The sequence below is a fragment of the Triturus cristatus genome, chromosome 12 (genome assembly GCF_964204655.1).
Source record: "Triturus cristatus chromosome 12, aTriCri1.1, whole genome shotgun sequence".
In the NCBI taxonomy this organism is placed as follows: domain Eukaryota; kingdom Metazoa; phylum Chordata; class Amphibia; order Caudata; family Salamandridae; genus Triturus; species Triturus cristatus.
The window spans coordinates 631,123,430-631,143,470 of NC_140595.1; positions in this window are offsets into that span (position 1 = coordinate 631,123,430).

The following is a 20,041-nucleotide window of genomic DNA, read 5'->3' on the forward strand; positions in this document are numbered from 1 at the left end:
CTGGCTGCCCCGACTTACTGCTGGCGTAACAGGTTTGTTATCTTTATGGGACCAAACACATGGCCCCATAAAGATAAGAAACCTTTTAGCACAAAAGGAAGTCAGGCGAGCCAGTCCAACTGGGACGGCTCTAAAAGAGAAAAGTGTCTCTGGCTTCTCTGGTGACTTTAACAACCGTGGGCGCTATACCCCGACATTATCACGTGAGAGCTTGTGTCTCACTCTTCACCAACCAGCAGGAAGTGCGTGAATCTTCTGGGAGTGAGGGGCACTTATGGAGGGGAGAGAGTGTATCCCTCACGAGCACAAGAGTACCTCTGAGGCACGTGACAGTGAGTGCACGTGTGAGGGCGTGTGAGATCCGCAGAGCCGTGTTTTTTGTCTTGCAATTTTATATAGCTTGAACTCAACCGGGTGGTATCATGGTGCTAAACACGAGCACCAGCTGTTGCAGACAGGCACATCCATGTTTTGTTAGGTGTGGGGAGATGAAGTGTTTTGCCCAGAATCACAAGAGGTTGAGCCGCAGAGACTCGAACCTGGTAACCCAGCTTCGAGGTCATATGCTCTAACCGTTAGGCCACATCTTAATGAGTCCAGCCTGCAGGGACAGGGGCCCATGTACTTTCACTCCAGAGTGTGTCACTCCTGGGCGTGTCTCTCTTAAGTTTGTCAGTCCTGTGTGTCTCTCCTGAGGTTATCACTCCTGGATGTATCACTACTGGGTGTGTCATTACTGAGAGTGTCACTCCTGAGTGTGTCACTGGGGCGTGGGGGAGAGCAAACAACCCCGTACTGATCACCATGTTCTATTTGTATGCCGATGCTTGTTTAAACCCGAGAGGCGCTTGGTGGGCGCTATACCCCAACCTTGTCACGTGACAGCTTGTGTCTCACTCTTCGCCAACCAGCAGGAAGTGCGTGAATCTTCTGGGAGAGAGAGGCACTTAGGGAGGGGAGAGAGTGTATCCCCCACGAGCATGAGAGTACCTCTGAGGCACGTGACAGTGAGTGCATGTGTGAGGGCGTGTAAGATCCGCAGAGCCGTGTTTTTTGTCTTGCAGTTTTATATAGCTCAAACTCGACCCGGAGGTATCATGGCGCTTTACATGAGCACCAGCTGTTCCAGATGGGCACATCCATGTTTTGTTAGGCGTGGGGAGGTGAAGTGATTTGCCCGGAATCACAAGAGGTTGAGCTGCAGATACTCGAACCTGATTACCCATCTTCGAGGTTGTACGCTCTAACCGTTAGGCCACATCTTAATGATTCCAGCCTGCAGGGACAGGGGCCCATGTACTTTCACTCCAGAGTGCATCACTCCTGGGTGTGTCACTCTTAAGTTTTTCAGTCCTGCGTGTCTCTCCTGAGGTTATCACTCATGGATGTATCACTACCGGGTGTGTCAATACTGAGGGTGTCACTCCTGAGTGTGTCGCTGGGGCGTGGGGTAGAGCAAACAACCCCGTACTGGTCACCGTGTTCTGTTTGTATGACAATGCTTGTTTAAACCCGAGATGCGCTTGGTGGGCGCTATACCCCGACTGTCACGTGAGAGCTTGTGTCTCACTCTTCGCCAACCAGCAGGAAGTGTGTGAATCTTCTGGGAGCGAAGGGCACTTATGGAGGGGGGAGAGTGCATCCCCCACGAGCAGGAGAGCATCTCTGAGGCCCGTGACAGTGAGTGCACGTATGAGGGCGTGTGAGATCCGCAGAGCCGTGTTTTTTGTTTTGTAGGTTTATATAGTTTGAAATCAACCCGGAGGTATCAGGGCGCTTTACACGAGCACCAGCTGTTCCAGACGGGCACATCCATGTTATGTTAGGCGTGGGGAGATGAAGTGAATTGCCCAGAATCACAAGAGGTTGAGCCGCAGAGACTTGAACCTGGTTACCAAGTTTCGAGGTCGTACGCTCTAGCCGTTAGGCCACATCTTATTGATGCGGCCGCGAGACGCGATAGCGATATGTGGTGGGGGAGGGGGAGAAGCGGGAGTTGTGTGCGCACGCGACCAATGCTTGGAAAAACAAGCATTGAAAATGCAATAGGTCTCGCCTTTGATAAAGTTAAAGCCATTTGCTTTGCTAATGGTATTGTGTAGCAAAGCAAATGGCTTTAACTTAATAAAAGGCGAGACCTATTGCATTTTTAATGCTTGTTTGAAGAAGTTTCCATTTATAGCTCCACCCTCCAAAAGTGCACAACTTTAAAGCGCCGAATTGCTAAGAGAAAATGAAGCACAGGAGCGGATTCTATTCACATGTATTGGTGATAGCTCGTTTACCAAAGGAATATTTCAAGCACCCATCTCCCCAAATGTTCCTTGTTATTTATTGCTGGAGTTTGAAAGTCGAGCACAAAAGCTTTTCTTTAATTTCCAAAACACCCTCAGTACTTTACTCTGGAAGAACTTTTCTAGTCAGCTCAATGGAGTCGCTAAACAGTTTCACATAAACCTACATAAATGATCAACTGAGCACCAAAAACACGTACTTTGCGTCTATTTTGAGCATTTTATAGCGCAACCAATCCTGTCTGATTTAACCGTAGACTTACCCATAGCAGTGTTAACGGGCACAACACATCCCAGAAGCTCAAGTGATTCTGTGTTAAATTCACATTTTCAACCTTGGAATGGAACTGATGCTCACAGAAACAAAGTCAACATACCAGGTTAGGTTAGTGACACCTCAAACATCACCAAGAGGGCACAAAGAACTAGAAACAGTGTCCTTATAAAAGACAGGCTGTTGCTACGGTAAAGGGAGTGCCCAAATGGACATATATAATTGTACCTGGCACATCAAAAGTCCTCAGCACCGCAAGTGTTGGTTAAGTAATTGTAAGGGTTCCTCCTTGTAGAGTGGCTGGCTAAATGTGCATATGAGTGGACCTAGTTCTAGGTATGTCTCCTGATCAGGAGAGTGCGAATGCCCTATATCAGTGGTTCTTAACCTGTGGTCCAGGGGCCCCTGGGGGTCCGCGATGGCTACTTAGCAGGTCTGCATTTGCTTAGACAATTAAATAATATCAACAGATTAATAAAGTGTATTTAAATAAAAAAGCAAATGTAAAATGTAAACATTTAAAATGTTATGTAAATGTGTCAAAATTTGTAATTGGAGGCTAAAAATTAAGTTGGTATCCTGAGAATGATTTTTGGAGCAGTGCAAAGGCATCAATCAGAATATAGTATGGACAATGGGTGGCTTCTGTTAAATTTAGAAATGCCCTAACCGTTACATTAGAATGAATTTTTTTTTTTTAGATTTGTAAATTAAATAACATATTTCACCATTTATATATTTGATTTTGTATATGTTTTGATTAATGGTTGTTTCTGTATTTTTGTATATTGTTTTGGGGTTCAAATCATCGAGATTTCTTAAGCCGGGATCCACGGCTTATAGTAATGACTCAGTGAGGTTCCCTGGATTCCAATAATGATTCAGTAGGGTTCCCCAGATTCCAGTTATGACTAACTGGGGGTCCATAAAAGTAAAAAGATTAAGAACCACTGCCCTTCATGCATGCATGCATCTATTTATAAGGTATGGTGACAGTGCTACAAAAGGCATGGAAGGGGTGACATATCTGTAAGTTTCCCCGTGCATCAATAGAGTTGATGGGCAGCATAACAGGCCCGGGGCACCTAAATGTCAATAAGCACGATGTAAAAGTACTACTGGCTGAGCAGACAAAGGATTCTGTTGGAACAGAGACCGTTCTACTGTATTCAGGGTTGGACTGGCCTATACGGCATTGCCAGAGGGGCTGGTCTGAAAGGTGAGTGTGCGGGCCAGTTTTTTTGGCTACAACTGTGTCTGTCTTATGGTCTGCTGGACCAGTTTTTACTGTGGATTTCCTTGATACTAAAACAAACATGCAAGTTCAAATACTTGGTCTTCCTTACCTTGTTAAACGCTTATACAGCAAATTTAAAAACGGACTAAATTTGCAAACAGGCCAGTTTTCTTAGCTTTCTAATTCACTGATGGGGGCCACTTTTATTTTGGTACCTTGGACCATTTTCTGTCCCAGTCCGACCCTGGATGTATGTGACAGCATTAGCTCAGTGAATTAATGTAGATTATCCAACTTTGAATGTTAGGGGAATATGGATTTCATTGACACAGAGGCTAACATTATGCATAAGTCGTTTATTAGAACTCCAGGCCTGGAATCAGAACATCACGGTCCATATAAGCCGGAGCACAGCAGCCATCTTCCTCTGCTCCGGGCATCAAGATTCCTCCACAATCAACCAGTAAATCTACTCCAGATTCCCTTCTCAAAGATTTTCTGTTAAAAAGGAAACTATACCAAAGAAATGTAATTGTATTAATTACATCTCATTTGCATCAGAACATTAACTTTCAGCAGTGTACAGTCAAGAATATCCTGACATAAACTAAATATTATGATGCAATCCACCTAATTATTTAAACAACAGTTTATCAGTATTTTAAATAAATATGAATACATATTTTACTTTCATTAACAAAACACGTCACAGGTTGGATGAGCAGGATAATGCTACCTTCCAAGTCTTTAATGAAATCAAGATTCTCCTTACATTCAAACTTGGGGAATCTATATTTCATGTCAAGGCCGAAGAAAAGCATTATGCAGGTTCAAAACTCTAAATAGCTACAGAAGAAACATGCTTCACTGGTTTCAAGTAGAACCTACAAAAAAAAAAAAACACCAGCGTGTGATCATGCAGCCGTCTTTAGAATCTCTTCCAAGCTAGCCCCTGAGAAAAACACTTTACTTGCCATTGCTCCCCGTACGGAATGTGCTGCAAATTGTAGAAGATCTACTCCAGATTCCTCATCATTTCGCCCTCTGCCTAATGCTCTTTTGCAGGAGTTTTGTTACATCGTCCCCCAGGTTATGCGGGAGACTTAACTAACTCCATCACTCAAGCACTGGGCCACAAAATCATCCACTACGCTAATTTCACAATTTTGGGTGATTTTAATATTCATCTTGATAACATTTCTGATAATGTTGCAGGGAAACTGACTGAGGTATTAGCTGAGGTCGACTTTTCTACTACTCTAATAGGACCTACTCACAAAGCAAGTCATACTATTGATGCCATTTTCTCCAATATCTCACTTGAACTAAATAGGCCCAAAGAAGTCCCATGGTCTTACCATTTCGACGTACCCTTCTGGGCGAGGTCTCCTCAAATCATGCATGGAATAAAGTAGACATCCCTTTACGGAAGGAGTCCCTTGTAGCTACCAAACACACGTTTATAGGAGACATTGTATCTAATGAAACCATGGCTAACAACTGGTTGTCAGAAGTCGCCTTTATAGCAGCTCTCTCAGTAACTAATAAGACCTCCTGAAGGAAATCTTCGACCCCTTGGTTCACCAGAAATATAATGGAGAAGAGAAAGCGCTGTAAACTGTTAGATTGAGCCTGGAGGAAACGCTACAATGCATTAAAAAAAAAGCCATTATAAACTGGCATTTAGCACCTATTATATGAATTTAAAGTTAGTACATCACACCTTCTATACTAATACTATTAATAAACCAAACAATAATGCAAAATAAATATTTAAAATGGTATCTGATTTTACAGATCCTAAAAACACTGCACCCCCCATTGACGCTAGTAGCATCTTATGCTTTAGGGTCTTCCACACCACGGAGTTTCCTTTGATGGAAATTACCAACTCCATCAAATTTACACTAGATGCTGGTCATAATGCTGCATTGATCCTATTGGCTCTCTCAGCCATGTTTGACACGATCTCACATGAGATCTTGCTTCACTGTCTCACCCTCATCAGGGTGAAAGGGACGGCCTGGGCATGGTTAAGATCCTTTCTAGAATATATGGAGCAGGTAGTTTGGCTTAAAACCCATTACTCGGGAGCTAAAAAACTCATATATGGTGTGTCTTAGGTATCAGGCCTGAGTCCCACACTTTTTAATGTGTATATGACGCCACTGGCAGATCTCATTGATACTTTTGACATCCATGTCATTTCGTATGCATACGACGTACAACTTCTGCTGACTTACAGCAACAATGATCCTGAGACAAAAGCACATTCTGCACCTGCATAACAGCCTGCAATGTAATCCTGACAAAATAGAGGTCCTGCTGTTTGGCAACAACCCCTTACCTGGCTGACCTGGGAACTGGTCTGTCAACTGCACGGCACCTCTTCCTCCAATAGAAGTGGCAAGGAAACTGGGTGTTCTTATGGATACTAATTTATTCCTCATGCCCAAGATCACTGTGGTGGTAAAACTGCATGTTGTATTCTCATGATGATAAAGAAATCTCTTACACTATTGCCTTGGGAAGCCCAGAAAATGGTTGTACAGGCTCTGATTCTATCTAGACTCAATTACGCGAATATCTTTTATCCAGGTATCTCAGATTGCCTTATGCAGAAACTTCAAAAGGTACAAAACATGGCAGTCACCTCCTATTTAACCTTCCTAAACATGCCTCGATATCTCAGTACAGTCGCCAAGTGCACTGGCTCCCAGTGAAGAAAAGAGTCATATTTAAAGGCCTGACAGTGGCACCCTTAGCCTTTGACAGAACAGGCCCTTAATACCTACAGGATAAACTGACCCCTTACCACTCTAAAAATAACTCTGATATCACAGTCTGCCATCCTATTGTCTTTCCCTTTTACCAGACGTAAGAAATGGGGCAACTCTACATGCACGGTTCTGGCAGACAAACACTGGAATGAACTCCCTTTGGCCCTTAGATGCATCCCCGACAAAAAATACTTTGGCAAACAACTGAAAACAAACCTGTTCAAGATTAAACTGGTCTTCCTCCCACTCAGCCCTATGCCTAGTGCCTGGACACTCTAGTAGTAGCCGTGCACTTTACAAATTCGTACATTCATTCATTTATTTATTCATGAACACTCTCACACACCTGGAAATAGTTATAGAAGTTACAGCTCCATACGGTTAACCGTAAGACAAAAGCAACTGATTTCCATCATCTCTACTGAACAAACTCATTCTACATTCATAGTCTTTCAAACATGTTACAACACATAACTGAGGTCAATCATCAACCTTAGGGTAAAACACTGAAGAAGACATTGTCTAAGTTCTCTTAATGATCTGAAACAAAACACCTTCTGGATTATAAAATCAGTTACTTACCTCCAACATCTTAACATCAGCAACTCTTCTGAATGAAATCAAGCGAAGCAAAGAAGCCAACTTACATGTCTAGTGATTTAAAGTCAGATATTTATCTGACGCCCTAAAACTCTAACTTTTCCGAAACCAAATTAATGCCCCACATCAAGTTACACTTAGGCCTCAGAGGCCTACTTAACTTGACTCTTTATAATTCTACAACCTCCTGCATCTCTGCCTATAGTTTTTCCTTTAACAAAATTATGATCTGCTGCAACTGCACACCTATAACAATTTATTGTTCTGTAACTCAAGCCTTTATCATGTAATGTAAACAAACAATAACTTAAATGAATTGCAGAAGCCTTCACAGGATACAGACTTTTCTCCAAGCAACAACAAACCACAATCTTCAAAGCTCTGACATAGCGCTTCCTAGTTCCTAGAGCCCAGGATTACCTTAGTAACTCTTGAGACTCAACTGAAAGGCCCTCGAAATGTCCTCCTCTCCTGAAATTCTCCAAACAAGGAGGTTAATCATTGAGCTCAACACCAAGGGATGCTCTTCTTCCTCTAAACTTTTAAATAAACTTGGTGACACTGAAGTCAAAAATTATTTCTCCACTGCCAACTCCACTACCCCTGAAAACCAAGTTTGAGTTAACTAAAATAGAGTCACTAACACTATCTGACACCTCTGGTTCCTCCTTCACAAAAAGGAGCTACAGAGGGAAATAACGCAGGTTGCCCTCCACTCCCAACTTTTTCATCACAAAAACCTGCTTTATATCTCGGGATAAAACATCATGAGCATCCCCCACACCTCTTAATGGTGACACTACTTTTGGTACTAGCTCAACGATGCTGTACACTCGGGGTGCTCCTATCCCTATTTAATAAGTTGTATGTCTATCTCCTCCAGGAACTATACTGTGTGTGTTTCTCACGTCCCACAATTTCTCCCATCCACTACCAAAAAAATGCTCCGCAGCGATTGAGCCGAACGCCGACAATTTACTGGTTGACGAAGAGAAACTGTGATTAAGATACAGGGGTATTGTGGACGCGTACACTAAACCCGTAGATGGTGGCTGCTGGTATGATATAAGGGGGCAACCACCGGGTACCTAACTGTGATTTACAGTGTGGTAAGTATTGAACCCTAGCCCTGAAGAAAGTGCCGAAAAGCATCAATAGGCAATGAAACATGTTGGCTTCTTTTATTAAAATGATGGAGTACGACAGTAGGTCTTGGTTTTAATGTGAGCAAACACACAGCAGCGATTAAAATTGGAAATAGTGCCAGTGGTTGTTTAGCTCGTTTTTACAGTGTAGGAGCTAGAAAAATTCTTCTTAATTGCTCTTACAGTAGGGGGTCAGGCTTTTCTCACATGTTTTGTTTCAATTAGGTTGTGCAAATTTTTTCATATATATTTTGTATGGTGTGGAGGCTGCCGATGATGATAAGTGGAGCACACTGATGAGAGCCTATCAGTAGCTCCATGAGGTGCCTCCTCACCTTTCACGCATTTTTTCATTAGTGGATGGGAGAACCTCTGGTTCCTCACCAAAAGTAAAACTCTCTGAATCATTGCAAATGGGGGAAAGAAATAACCCTTCAATCTTGTCCAAATCTGTTAAAATGCATTGACTGTGCCATCCTCCGGATCGGACCTTCAAGTGAAATATCTTACCAACTGCTTTGTCAGCCTTGAGGCCAAAACATCCACCTCAAACTGTCCTCAAATCTCCAACAACCTCAGAGAAACTATCTGATAGAGATTTCAGTCGCTGTAATTCCTCAAATATCTAGAGCTCCAGTGGGCAAAACCATTATGGTGACCAGGAAAATATATTGCTTTCAACCCTATCTTGTTTTCCAAACAAGCCGCCAAATCATCTTGGATAATTTTGGCTTGCTCCCACCTAAGCTGTTGATATATCGCACCACAGAAACACTGTCCATTTTTAACAAAACAAAGCAATTTCTTAACCCACCCTAGATACGTTTTGGTGCAAATAAACCTGCCTTAATTTCTAAACAATTGATATGAGATAACCTCTTCTCCTGAGCTAAGACCATCTGCCCCCATCTCCAAATGATCCAACCAAGCCCTCCAAGCAAACAAACTTGCATTTGTTTCCAAGACAGTATCTGGGGATATTCCAAACATTTCTCAACCATTCCATGCTTCTAAATTATCCAATCACCAAATGAACTCCTCTCTCGCCTCTTTAAATACAATAATCTGACCACTGTAACATTATCCTCTCCTTAAACTGTTGGCTTTCAACCTCTGTAACACCCTGGAAGGCCTGGAAAAACTACCTGAATTGATAATGAAAGCAGACCTATAACTCTTGCTAAAGTCATCAAATAAATCATCTATTTGTTCAAAATATGTCTCACTTCTGACTTTATCTTTGATATTTTCTTTCATGGTAGACTCAACACCACTTTCAAAGTGACCACTTGAAAGCCTAAAATCTCCAGAATCCAAGTGAGCTCTAAGACAGATTTCTCTATATTTATCAGAAATCCCAAGCTCTTCAATAGATCTATCACCATCTGCAAATGAGATCTTAATTCCTACCTATCCTGAGAAAATTGTCCAAATACATAATCAAGCAAATTCCCCTCTCTCTGAGTTAAGACACAACCAGTCTTAAAATCTTCATGGAACACCGAGCCCTCGAAGCGAACCTGAAAGGAAGGCACATAAACTGAGATAGTGCACCAGACCATCGAAATTGTGGATACTTCTGACTTTCATTCAACATTGGAAAAGTGAAATAAACACCTTTTAGATCCAGTTTCATTAGTCTAACTTTTTCCCCCAGCTTGTCTATCAAAAGATGGATTTCCTCCATCTAGAAATGCCTGTTCGCTACTAACCAATTTAGATCCCTTACATTTATCACAGGATGCCAACTCTAGTCCTTCTTTCCCATCTGAAAAATGGTACAAACAAAATGTTTTTTGTCCTTATGTACTAGGTCTATTGGACTCTTCGTCAACATCTCCTGGATCTCTTGTTTCACCAAGATCATTTGATCCTTTGAAAAAACAATCACCCTTGGTGATTCTCATTTTTGAAAAAGGGGTATTTTTAATCAATTTCATAACCCTTTATCCCATGAAGCACCCATTGATGATTTTTTCAAGGAATTCCACACCTTCCAGAAATCTCTTAAATGACCCTCTTTATTTTAGGGGAAAGAACCAGAAGTTATCAACTTCTTCCAGATCATCCTCTCTACAAGGTAAATCCCGGTATAGAATGAAAAGCTCTAAAACTTCCACTTTCATATTTGATAATGTGATTTATTATATCGTCAGCCTGAGAAACGTTCCCTTCCTCTTGCCCTGTCAAAAACACTCCCACTGAAAACGCAAATTGAATTCTGAGCATTATCAAGGCTAGTAAAAGTAGACCCAGACTCACCTACTTCTTTTACTAAACCATCTAAACCATCGCCAAAAAGACTTTCTGGAACTTCAGTGATCTCCTTCTTCGCAAAATTCCCCAACATGGAACTTATTCTCATCGAAACAGCATTTATTCTTTCAGTAGGGAAGTCGCATTGGCATTTCCTAGGAAACATACAGCCCTCTGACTCCAACCTTGTAATGAATCGCTGTCTACCCCTTTTGTCTGGGCTGCCTCAGCCATGTCTAAGAATTATGCCAAAGGACCAATGATATTCAAAAGGAGGTATTATTGATACAGTATAAATACTCATTCTATACCTTTCCTAGGGTCACAATCCAACTTGAATAGAATACTGATCAAATTAGGGTCCAAATACAATACATATAAGTCACCCCTTGGGTAGGCCCTAAATAGCCCATAGATAGAAAACAACACCGGGTTGTGGCTCAAAAAACTCAGCTGAACTGAGCCGAAGATACAAGAAAACAGAACAAACAGTTCAAGCTGAGAAATACTCAACACAATACTTTAATAGCTCCTAAAAAGAAATGAAACTGAGAAGGAGGGATTAATGAATTTCCTTATTATTTGACGGAAATGATTTGAATTTATTTTATATTTCAAGAATAATTTTGCGCAGAGACATTTCTTTTGTTGCGCTAAGGTCATATATACAAAATATTACAAGGCATATATTACAATGACACATAACTAATGTTCCCCTGGAAACAAAGAGAAAATAAATGCAAACATTCATCAAACACTCATGGCCTTTATACTCATGCATACACGGCAAACATACAAAAACTGTCAAGAACTGGGTCCTTGTGGCGACCTTTCTTCCCTTGTACAATTAATTACATCTCAATTCAAATGTCAAAAAACATTTCATTATTATATTGCACAAATGAATATGACAAAATGTTTTAAACTTCGCATGAAAATACAATTTTTTGAAAGCGGTGCGACACAAGGAAATGAGAACTGGTCGACGCGTTTCGAACCCCTGAATTATGGGTTCTCCTCAGGACCAACCAATTTCTGAAATGAACAATAGAAAGGTTTTAGAATATGATATTGGACTCAGAGTAACTACGAAGCACCACCCGGGCTTATCAAAACCCACCTTAGAACGTGGAAATCTATCTGCCTGAAATGGATGAGACTCGTTTCCAATGCAGAGGGACCTAAACACGAGAAAACCAAAACCAACTATATTAGAATTTCAACTTGTCTACCACAGGCTAAACAAATAACACATGACCCACAGGAGACTTTGGACAAAGGTAGGTAATGTTCGCTAGACTTACTGGAGCAAGAGAACGTGTCCTCTTTTCCGGCTGCCAATGATTGAATACTTGTGTATCTAAAGGGAGGGAGAACGGACGAAATGAATTCCGTTAACTAGCGTGATCTCTTTTAGAACTGCGAACAACCGTTCACAAATGCAATCGAGAAACTGGACCGCAGCCCACTGAATGGAGTTTGGAACTTACTTAGATAAGTTTTCCAGTTAACTTCAAGATGCTTTTCCCGCGCCGGAATCTGAAAAAGCGAGACGAGCTGTGTAAGTAATACAACGGAAAATCCAACGACCCAATATCTCAGAGCTCCTGTTCCCTAGACATGAGTAATCATTACAGGCTTACCGGGAATACATTTTCCATCCGTCCACAACCTAGTCAAACCACGAGTGAGGATACACACAGCCTTGTGGGTACTAATGGCGTATAACTCTCATTAGGACTACCAAAAGCGCAAAGCTTGCTGGTACATGTAGTTTATGTTCTGCGACCCTACAGGTGTGTTATTTAAAAAATGTGGCTAGGATTTTGTGAACCCGAAGGACATTGTTTCCAATTTGAAGTGCTTAAGATAAAAAAGACAAGTGGCTTCCGGGTGTTGTGGTTAAAATTTCTTACTATGTAGTTGTGTCTTTACCAAAGTGGAACAATTCCTTTACTACGCACCTAAACAACGGGCAAGGCTTCCCCAACGTGGGGAGTAATGCATGGCTCAGAAAATGATGGAACTCTCCGTTAATTATAATTGTATAAATAATGATCGACGCAGCAGAACAGACCAAGCCCTGAACAGAGAGACAGCGGCAGAGAAAAGGTGTTCTTTTTACATTAAGCAATTGGTCTGAAAATCTCAGCGACTTCATTTAGGCCATTAATAGCCGTGTTGTACTTCATGATTAATAACGCCTCGCGACGGCTTAATAGGCCTTCCAAATCTCCTCCACGAGGATCTCTTTCAATTTTGGACAAAACTGTCCATCTCAAATCAGCCTCACTGTGTGAATGAGAGAGCCAATGATGGACTAGAGGGGCATTCTCAACTCGACGTCTGATCCTAGATTTGTGCTGGATGATGCGTTGTCGCACCTCCTGCGTTGTTTTTCCAATATACAGCTTAGGACACGGACAAACTATTGCATAAACGACATTCTTCGTTTTGCAATTACTGAATGTGTTATGCTTCCAATGCGTGGTGTTGAATGAAAAAACATCGCCCTCTATGGTCTGGTCACAGTTTATGCATGTTCCACATTTGTGGTGCCCCATAACTGGCGGTAGGTTGAGCATACTCCTCAATGTACGCTGTTCTTGTTTCGGTAAGGCAGCACGTACTATGTAGTTCGCTACACTTTTCTCCTTTTTGAACGCAAACATCGGAGGTCTCGAAAAATCCTCATGAAGGTCCTTGATTAAATGCCAATTGCCCAGGATGAGTTTGCGGAGTTGGTGGCTGTTAGGGCAAAATGTTGTCACACAAACCGATCTGTCAACCTTTCTCCTAATTCTTTGCTCAAGTAATGTCTCTCTTGGTGTCCACCACGCTCTCTTCAAAGAATGTTTAATTAATTTCTTTGGATAACCCCTCTCAAGGAGGCGGTCTCTTAATTTGTTTGCATGCCTGAAATATTCCTCTTTTTTGGTGCAGTTCCTGCGAATTCGCAAGAACTGACCATGGGGTAGATTTTGTCTCAGACTACGAGGATGGTTGCTCGTAAAATGAAGGGCCTTATTCCGATCTGTCTCTTTTCTAAAAAGTGTGGTCTCGAGCTCTCCCTCCGAAGCCACTACCTTGACGTCCAGAAAAGTGATAGAATCGTTTGACGAGACTATGCTGAATTTGATGTCATTAGATCTTCCATTTAGCCAACAAATAAACTCGTCTAGTGATTGCTGTGTGCCAGTCCAAATTAAGAAAATGTCGTCGATAAACCTCATATAGTTGGAAATATTAGAGGCGAACGGGTTGTTATTATATATGAAATTGTTTTCATATAAACCCATGAATAAAACTGCCAACTCAGGTGCGAAAGGACAACCCATGGCCACGCCTCGTATTTGGTAAAAAAAACTCTGAGTCGAAAGAAAAATAATTTTTAGAAAGTGCAAACTTAGCCAGAGACAGGAGGAATTCCGTGGGCACTTGTACTGGTCGCTCTCTTAAATTTAAAAACCACTCTAAGGTCTCCAAAGCTTGATCTTGTGGGATTTGGGTATAGAGTGACACCACGTCCATTGTAACCATCAATTGTGTCCTTTTGTTGAAATGCACGGATGTGATTCTATTCAGGAAAGCAGTGGTGTCTTTCAAATGTGCCGGAACCTGATTGATGAATGGTTTCAGAAAATAGTCGATATATTGAGCCACTGGCTCGATAAGTGATTCACACCCAGAAACTATAGGTCGTCCTGGGGGGTCCAATTCATTTTTGTGGAGTTTGGGTAAGGCATAAAAGACCGGTATCCTTGGGTTCATATTTTTCAGGAACAGGCGTTCTTTAGGTCCCACGAAACCTTGTGAAAAGCCTTCCTCTATGATATGAAATAGTTGGTCTTGTAGTTCTTTAGTTGGGTCTTTTGTGATTTTCCGGTAGCAGGTCACGTCTTCCAATTGGCGGAGTACTTCGTTTTTATATTTATTGACGTCCCAAAGGACTACTGCCCCACCTTTGTCCGCCTGCTTCACTACAATAGTTCTATCATTTTGTAGGTCGATAAGGGCATCTTTTTCTTTTTTGGCTAAGTTAAACCTCACAAAGCTTTTTTTGCTTTCCATTGCCTGTATTCCCGATAAGATGGTTCTCTCAAACGTTGCGATTTCCTTAGGAACCTTGGGTCCTGTTGGACAAAAAGTAGATTTCCTCTTTAGTCCGGTGATTTCTGCCGTTACTACCTCGGTTGTCTCAGAAAAAAACGTTTTCAAACGGATTTTGCGACAGAACTCCATGGTTTCAAGCTTCATTTTGATGAAGTCTGTAGCTCTAGAAGGAACAAAGCTTAGTCCTTTTTGGAGAATGGAAATTTCCGCTGCTGTGAGTATTTTGTCAGACAAATTGTAAATTGGTGATGAAGTTAACTCCTGTAATACTGGCGTCGTGTCCTCATTTCCCATGGTTGGGAATATCGCAACCGTCCTCTGCCTTGTCGTTGGCCTCGGCCTAAAAAACGTGCCTCCTGATTGGATGTTTGTGGGTCCTGATTTTGTTGGTTACCCCTTTGGTTCTGATTGGCCCTAGTCGTTGTATCTGTGGTCTCACTAGAAGATGATGACGATTCTGAAAAGTTAATGAATCTCTTCCGGGATCTCCCCTGATAGTTTTGGAGATAATTTCTAGAATCGTTGGTAGAATAGAAATCCTTATTAAGGTAGGGATAAGTAGATTCCAACGAAAAATTCTTTTTGTCCTGCTCGAATTTGTTACTTTTTTGGATAACCGTATAATCTTTGAACTCGAGTATTTCTTTCTCCACTTTTTCCAATAAGGCCTTCGCATCCGTAAGGTTAGGATTGTTTTTAATCTCACTTTCAAGGTCCGCAATCTCCTGTAGTTGTATCAATGAAAGTCTATGGGCTGTTTCCACCGTGAGGACCATAAGGTCCCTGCTGCATTTGGTCTCTATGCAACTGTAACCTTTCTTGTAGATTGGGTCGTCTATGAAAACTACTGGAATGTTACGTATCTGAAGCCCTGATGGAATGGTGCCTTCCTTTAGGTGCTGTAGTAAGAAATGTCCGTGAAGGTCCGTGCGTATTTGTTTTTTACGTAATCTGGTGAGTTTATCCGACTCGTTCTGTGTTTTTGCTGTAACACTCAAGGTGGCCGATGCAAAGACCGGCGGTGCTCGTATCAAATTCTGAATGTGTTCTTCGCTATAAGCGAAGGCATCATTCTCTGCCATTACAGATAACAGATAACAAACAGGGGATGACTAGGACTCAGACGCCACAAGACAAACTAAACATTTAACATGAACTTGACCATACTAAAAATACAACTGCAGCAAAAACGATTTAAGCAACAGTGACCCTGAAGATCCCTAAAGGGTGGTGGCTATTTGGCCACTGGAATGAACCTCGCGGGCAACTGCCCGCTCCTAAAGATAGAAAACAACACCGGGTTGTGGCTCAAAAAACTCAGCTGAACTGAGCCGAAGATACAAGAAAACAGAACAAACAGTTCAAGCTGAGAAATACTCAACACAATACTTTAATAGCTCCTAAAAAGAAATGAAACTGAGAAGGAGGGATTAATGAATTTCCTTATTATTTGACGGAAATGATTTGAATTTATTTTATATTTCAAGAATAATTTTGCGCAGAGACATTTCTTTTGTTGCGCTAAGGTCATATATACAAAATATTACAAGGCATATATTACAATGACACATAACTAATGTTCCCCTGGAAACAAAGAGAAAATAAATGCAAACATTCATCAAACACTCATGGCCTTTATACTCATGCATACACGGCAAACATACAAAAACTGTCAAGAACTGGGTCCTTGTGGCGACCTTTCTTCCCTTGTACAATTAATTACATCTCAATTCAAATGTCAAAAAACATTTCATTATTATATTGCACAAATGAATATGACAAAATGTTTTAAACTTCGCATGAAAATACAATTTTTTGAAAGCGGTGCGACACAAGGAAATGAGAACTGGTCGACGCGTTTCGAACCCCTGAATTATGGGTTCTCCTCAGGACCAACCAATTTCTGAAATGAACAATAGAAAGGTTTTAGAATATGATATTGGACTCAGAGTAACTACGAAGCACCACCCGGGCTTATCAAAACCCACCTTAGAACGTGGAAATCTATCTGCCTGAAATGGATGAGACTCGTTTCCAATGCAGAGGGACCTAAACACGAGAAAACCAAAACCAACTATATTAGAATTTCAACTTGTCTACCACAGGCTAAACAAATAACACATGACCCACAGGAGACTTTGGACAAAGGTAGGTAATGTTCGCTAGACTTACTGGAGCAAGAGAACGTGTCCTCTTTTCCGGCTGCCAATGATTGAATACTTGTGTATCTAAAGGGAGGGAGAACGGACGAAATGAATTCCGTTAACTAGCGTGATCTCTTTTAGAACTGCGAACAACCGTTCACAAATGCAATCGAGAAACTGGACCGCAGCCCACTGAATGGAGTTTGGAACTTACTTAGATAAGTTTTCCAGTTAACTTCAAGATGCTTTTCCCGCGCCGGAATCTGAAAAAGCGAGACGAGCTGTGTAAGTAATACAACGGAAAATCCAACGACCCAATATCTCAGAGCTCCTGTTCCCTAGACATGAGTAATCATTACAGGCTTACCGGGAATACATTTTCCATCCGTCCACAACCTAGTCAAACCACGAGTGAGGATACACACAGCCTTGTGGGTACTAATGGCGTATAACTCTCATTAGGACTACCAAAAGCGCAAAGCTTGCTGGTACATGTAGTTTATGTTCTGCGACCCTACAGGTGTGTTATTTAAAAAATGTGGCTAGGATTTTGTGAACCCGAAGGACATTGTTTCCAATTTGAAGTGCTTAAGATAAAAAAGACAAGTGGCTTCCGGGTGTTGTGGTTAAAATTTCTTACTATGTAGTTGTGTCTTTACCAAAGTGGAACAATTCCTTTACTACGCACCTAAACAACGGGCAAGGCTTCCCCAACGTGGGGAGTAATGCATGGCTCAGAAAATGATGGAACTCTCCGTTAATTATAATTGTATAAATAATGATCGACGCAGCAGAACAGACCAAGCCCTGAACAGAGAGACAGCGGCAGAGAAAAGGTGTTCTTTTTACATTAAGCAATTGGTCTGAAAATCTCAGCGACTTCATTTAGGCCATTAATAGCCGTGTTGTACTTCATGATTAATAACGCCTCGCGACGGCTTAATAGGCCTTCCAAATCTCCTCCACGAGGATCTCTTTCAATTTTGGACAAAACTGTCCATCTCAAATCAGCCTCACTGTGTGAATGAGAGAGCCAATGATGGACTAGAGGGGCATTCTCAACTCGACGTCTGATCCTAGATTTGTGCTGGATGATGCGTTGTCGCACCTCCTGCGTTGTTTTTCCAATATACAGCTTAGGACACGGACAAACTATTGCATAAACGACATTCTTCGTTTTGCAATTACTGAATGTGTTATGCTTCCAATGCGTGGTGTTGAATGAAAAAACATCGCCCTCTATGGTCTGGTCACAGTTTATGCATGTTCCACATTTGTGGTGCCCCATAACTGGCGGTAGGTTGAGCATACTCCTCAATGTACGCTGTTCTTGTTTCGGTAAGGCAGCACGTACTATGTAGTTCGCTACACTTTTCTCCTTTTTGAACGCAAACATCGGAGGTCTCGAAAAATCCTCATGAAGGTCCTTGATTAAATGCCAATTGCCCAGGATGAGTTTGCGGAGTTGGTGGCTGTTAGGGCAAAATGTTGTCACACAAACCGATCTGTCAACCTTTCTCCTAATTCTTTGCTCAAGTAATGTCTCTCTTGGTGTCCACCACGCTCTCTTCAAAGAATGTTTAATTAATTTCTGGGTGTGAATCACTTATCGAGCCAGTGGCTCAATATATCGACTATTTTCTGAAACCATTCATCAATCAGGTTCCGGCACATTTGAAAGACACCACTGCTTTCCTGAATAGAATCACATCCGTGCATTTCAACAAAAGGACACAATTGATGGTTACAATGGACGTGGTGTCACTCTATACCCAAATCCCACAAGATCAAGCTTTGGAGACCTTAGAGTGGTTTTTAAATTTAAGAGAGCGACCAGTACAAGTGCCCACGGAATTCCTCCTGTCTCTGGCTAAGTTTGCACTTTCTAAAAATTATTTTTCTTTCGACTCAGAGTTTTTTTACCAAATACGAGGCGTGGCCATGGGTTGTCCTTTCGCACCTGAGTTGGCAGTTTTATTCATGGGTTTATATGAAAACAATTTCATATATAATAACAACCCGTTCGCCTCTAATATTTCCAACTATATGAGGTTTATCGACGACATTTTCTTAATTTGGACTGGCACACAGCAATCACTAGACGAGTTTATTTGTTGGCTAAATGGAAGATCTAATGACATCAAATTCAGCATAGTCTCGTCAAACGATTCTATCACTTTTCTGGACGTCAAGGTAGTGGCTTCGGAGGGAGAGCTCGAGACCACACTTTTTAGAAAAGAGACAGATCGGAATAAGGCCCTTCATTTTACGAGCAACCATCCTCGTAGTCTGAGACAAAATCTACCCTATGGTCAGTTCTTGCGAATTCGCAGGAACTGCACCAAAAAAGAGGAATATTTCAGGCATGCAAACAAATTAAGAGACCGCCTCCTTGAGAGGGGTTATCCAAAGAAATTAATTAAACATTCTTTGAAGAGAGCGTGGTGGACACCAAGAGAGACATTACTTGAGCAAAGAATTAGGAGAAAGGTTGACAGATCGGTTTGTGTGACAACATTTTGCCCTAACAGCCACCAACTCCGCAAACTCATCCTGGGCAATTGGCATTTAATCAAGGACCTTCATGAGGATTTTTCGAGACCTCCGATGTTTGCGTTCAAAAAGGAGAAAAGTGTAGCGAACTACATAGTACGTGCTGCCTTACCGAAACAAGAACAGCGTACATTGAGGAGTATGCTCAACCTACCGCCAGTTATGGGGCACCACAAATGTGGAACATGCATAAACTGTGACCAGACCATAGAGGGCGATGTTTTTTCATTCAACACCACGCATTGGAAGCATAACACATTCAGTAATTGCAAAACGAAGAATGTCGTTTATGCAATAGTTTGTCCGTGTCCTAAGCTGTATATTGGAAAAACAACGCAGGAGGTGCGACAACGCATCATCCAGCACAAATCTAGGATCAGACGTCGAGTTGAGAATGCCCCTCTAGTCCATCATTGGCTCTCTCATTCACACAGTGAGGCTGATTTGAGATGGACAGTTTTGTCCAAAATTGAAAGAGATCCTCGTGGAGGAGATTTGGAAGGCCTATTAAGCCGTCGCGAGGCGTTATTAATCATGAAGTACAACACGGCTATTAATGGCCTAAATGAAGTCGCTGAGATTTTCAGACCAATTGCTTAATGTAAAAAGAACACCTTTTCTCTGCCGCTGTCTCTCTGTTCAGGG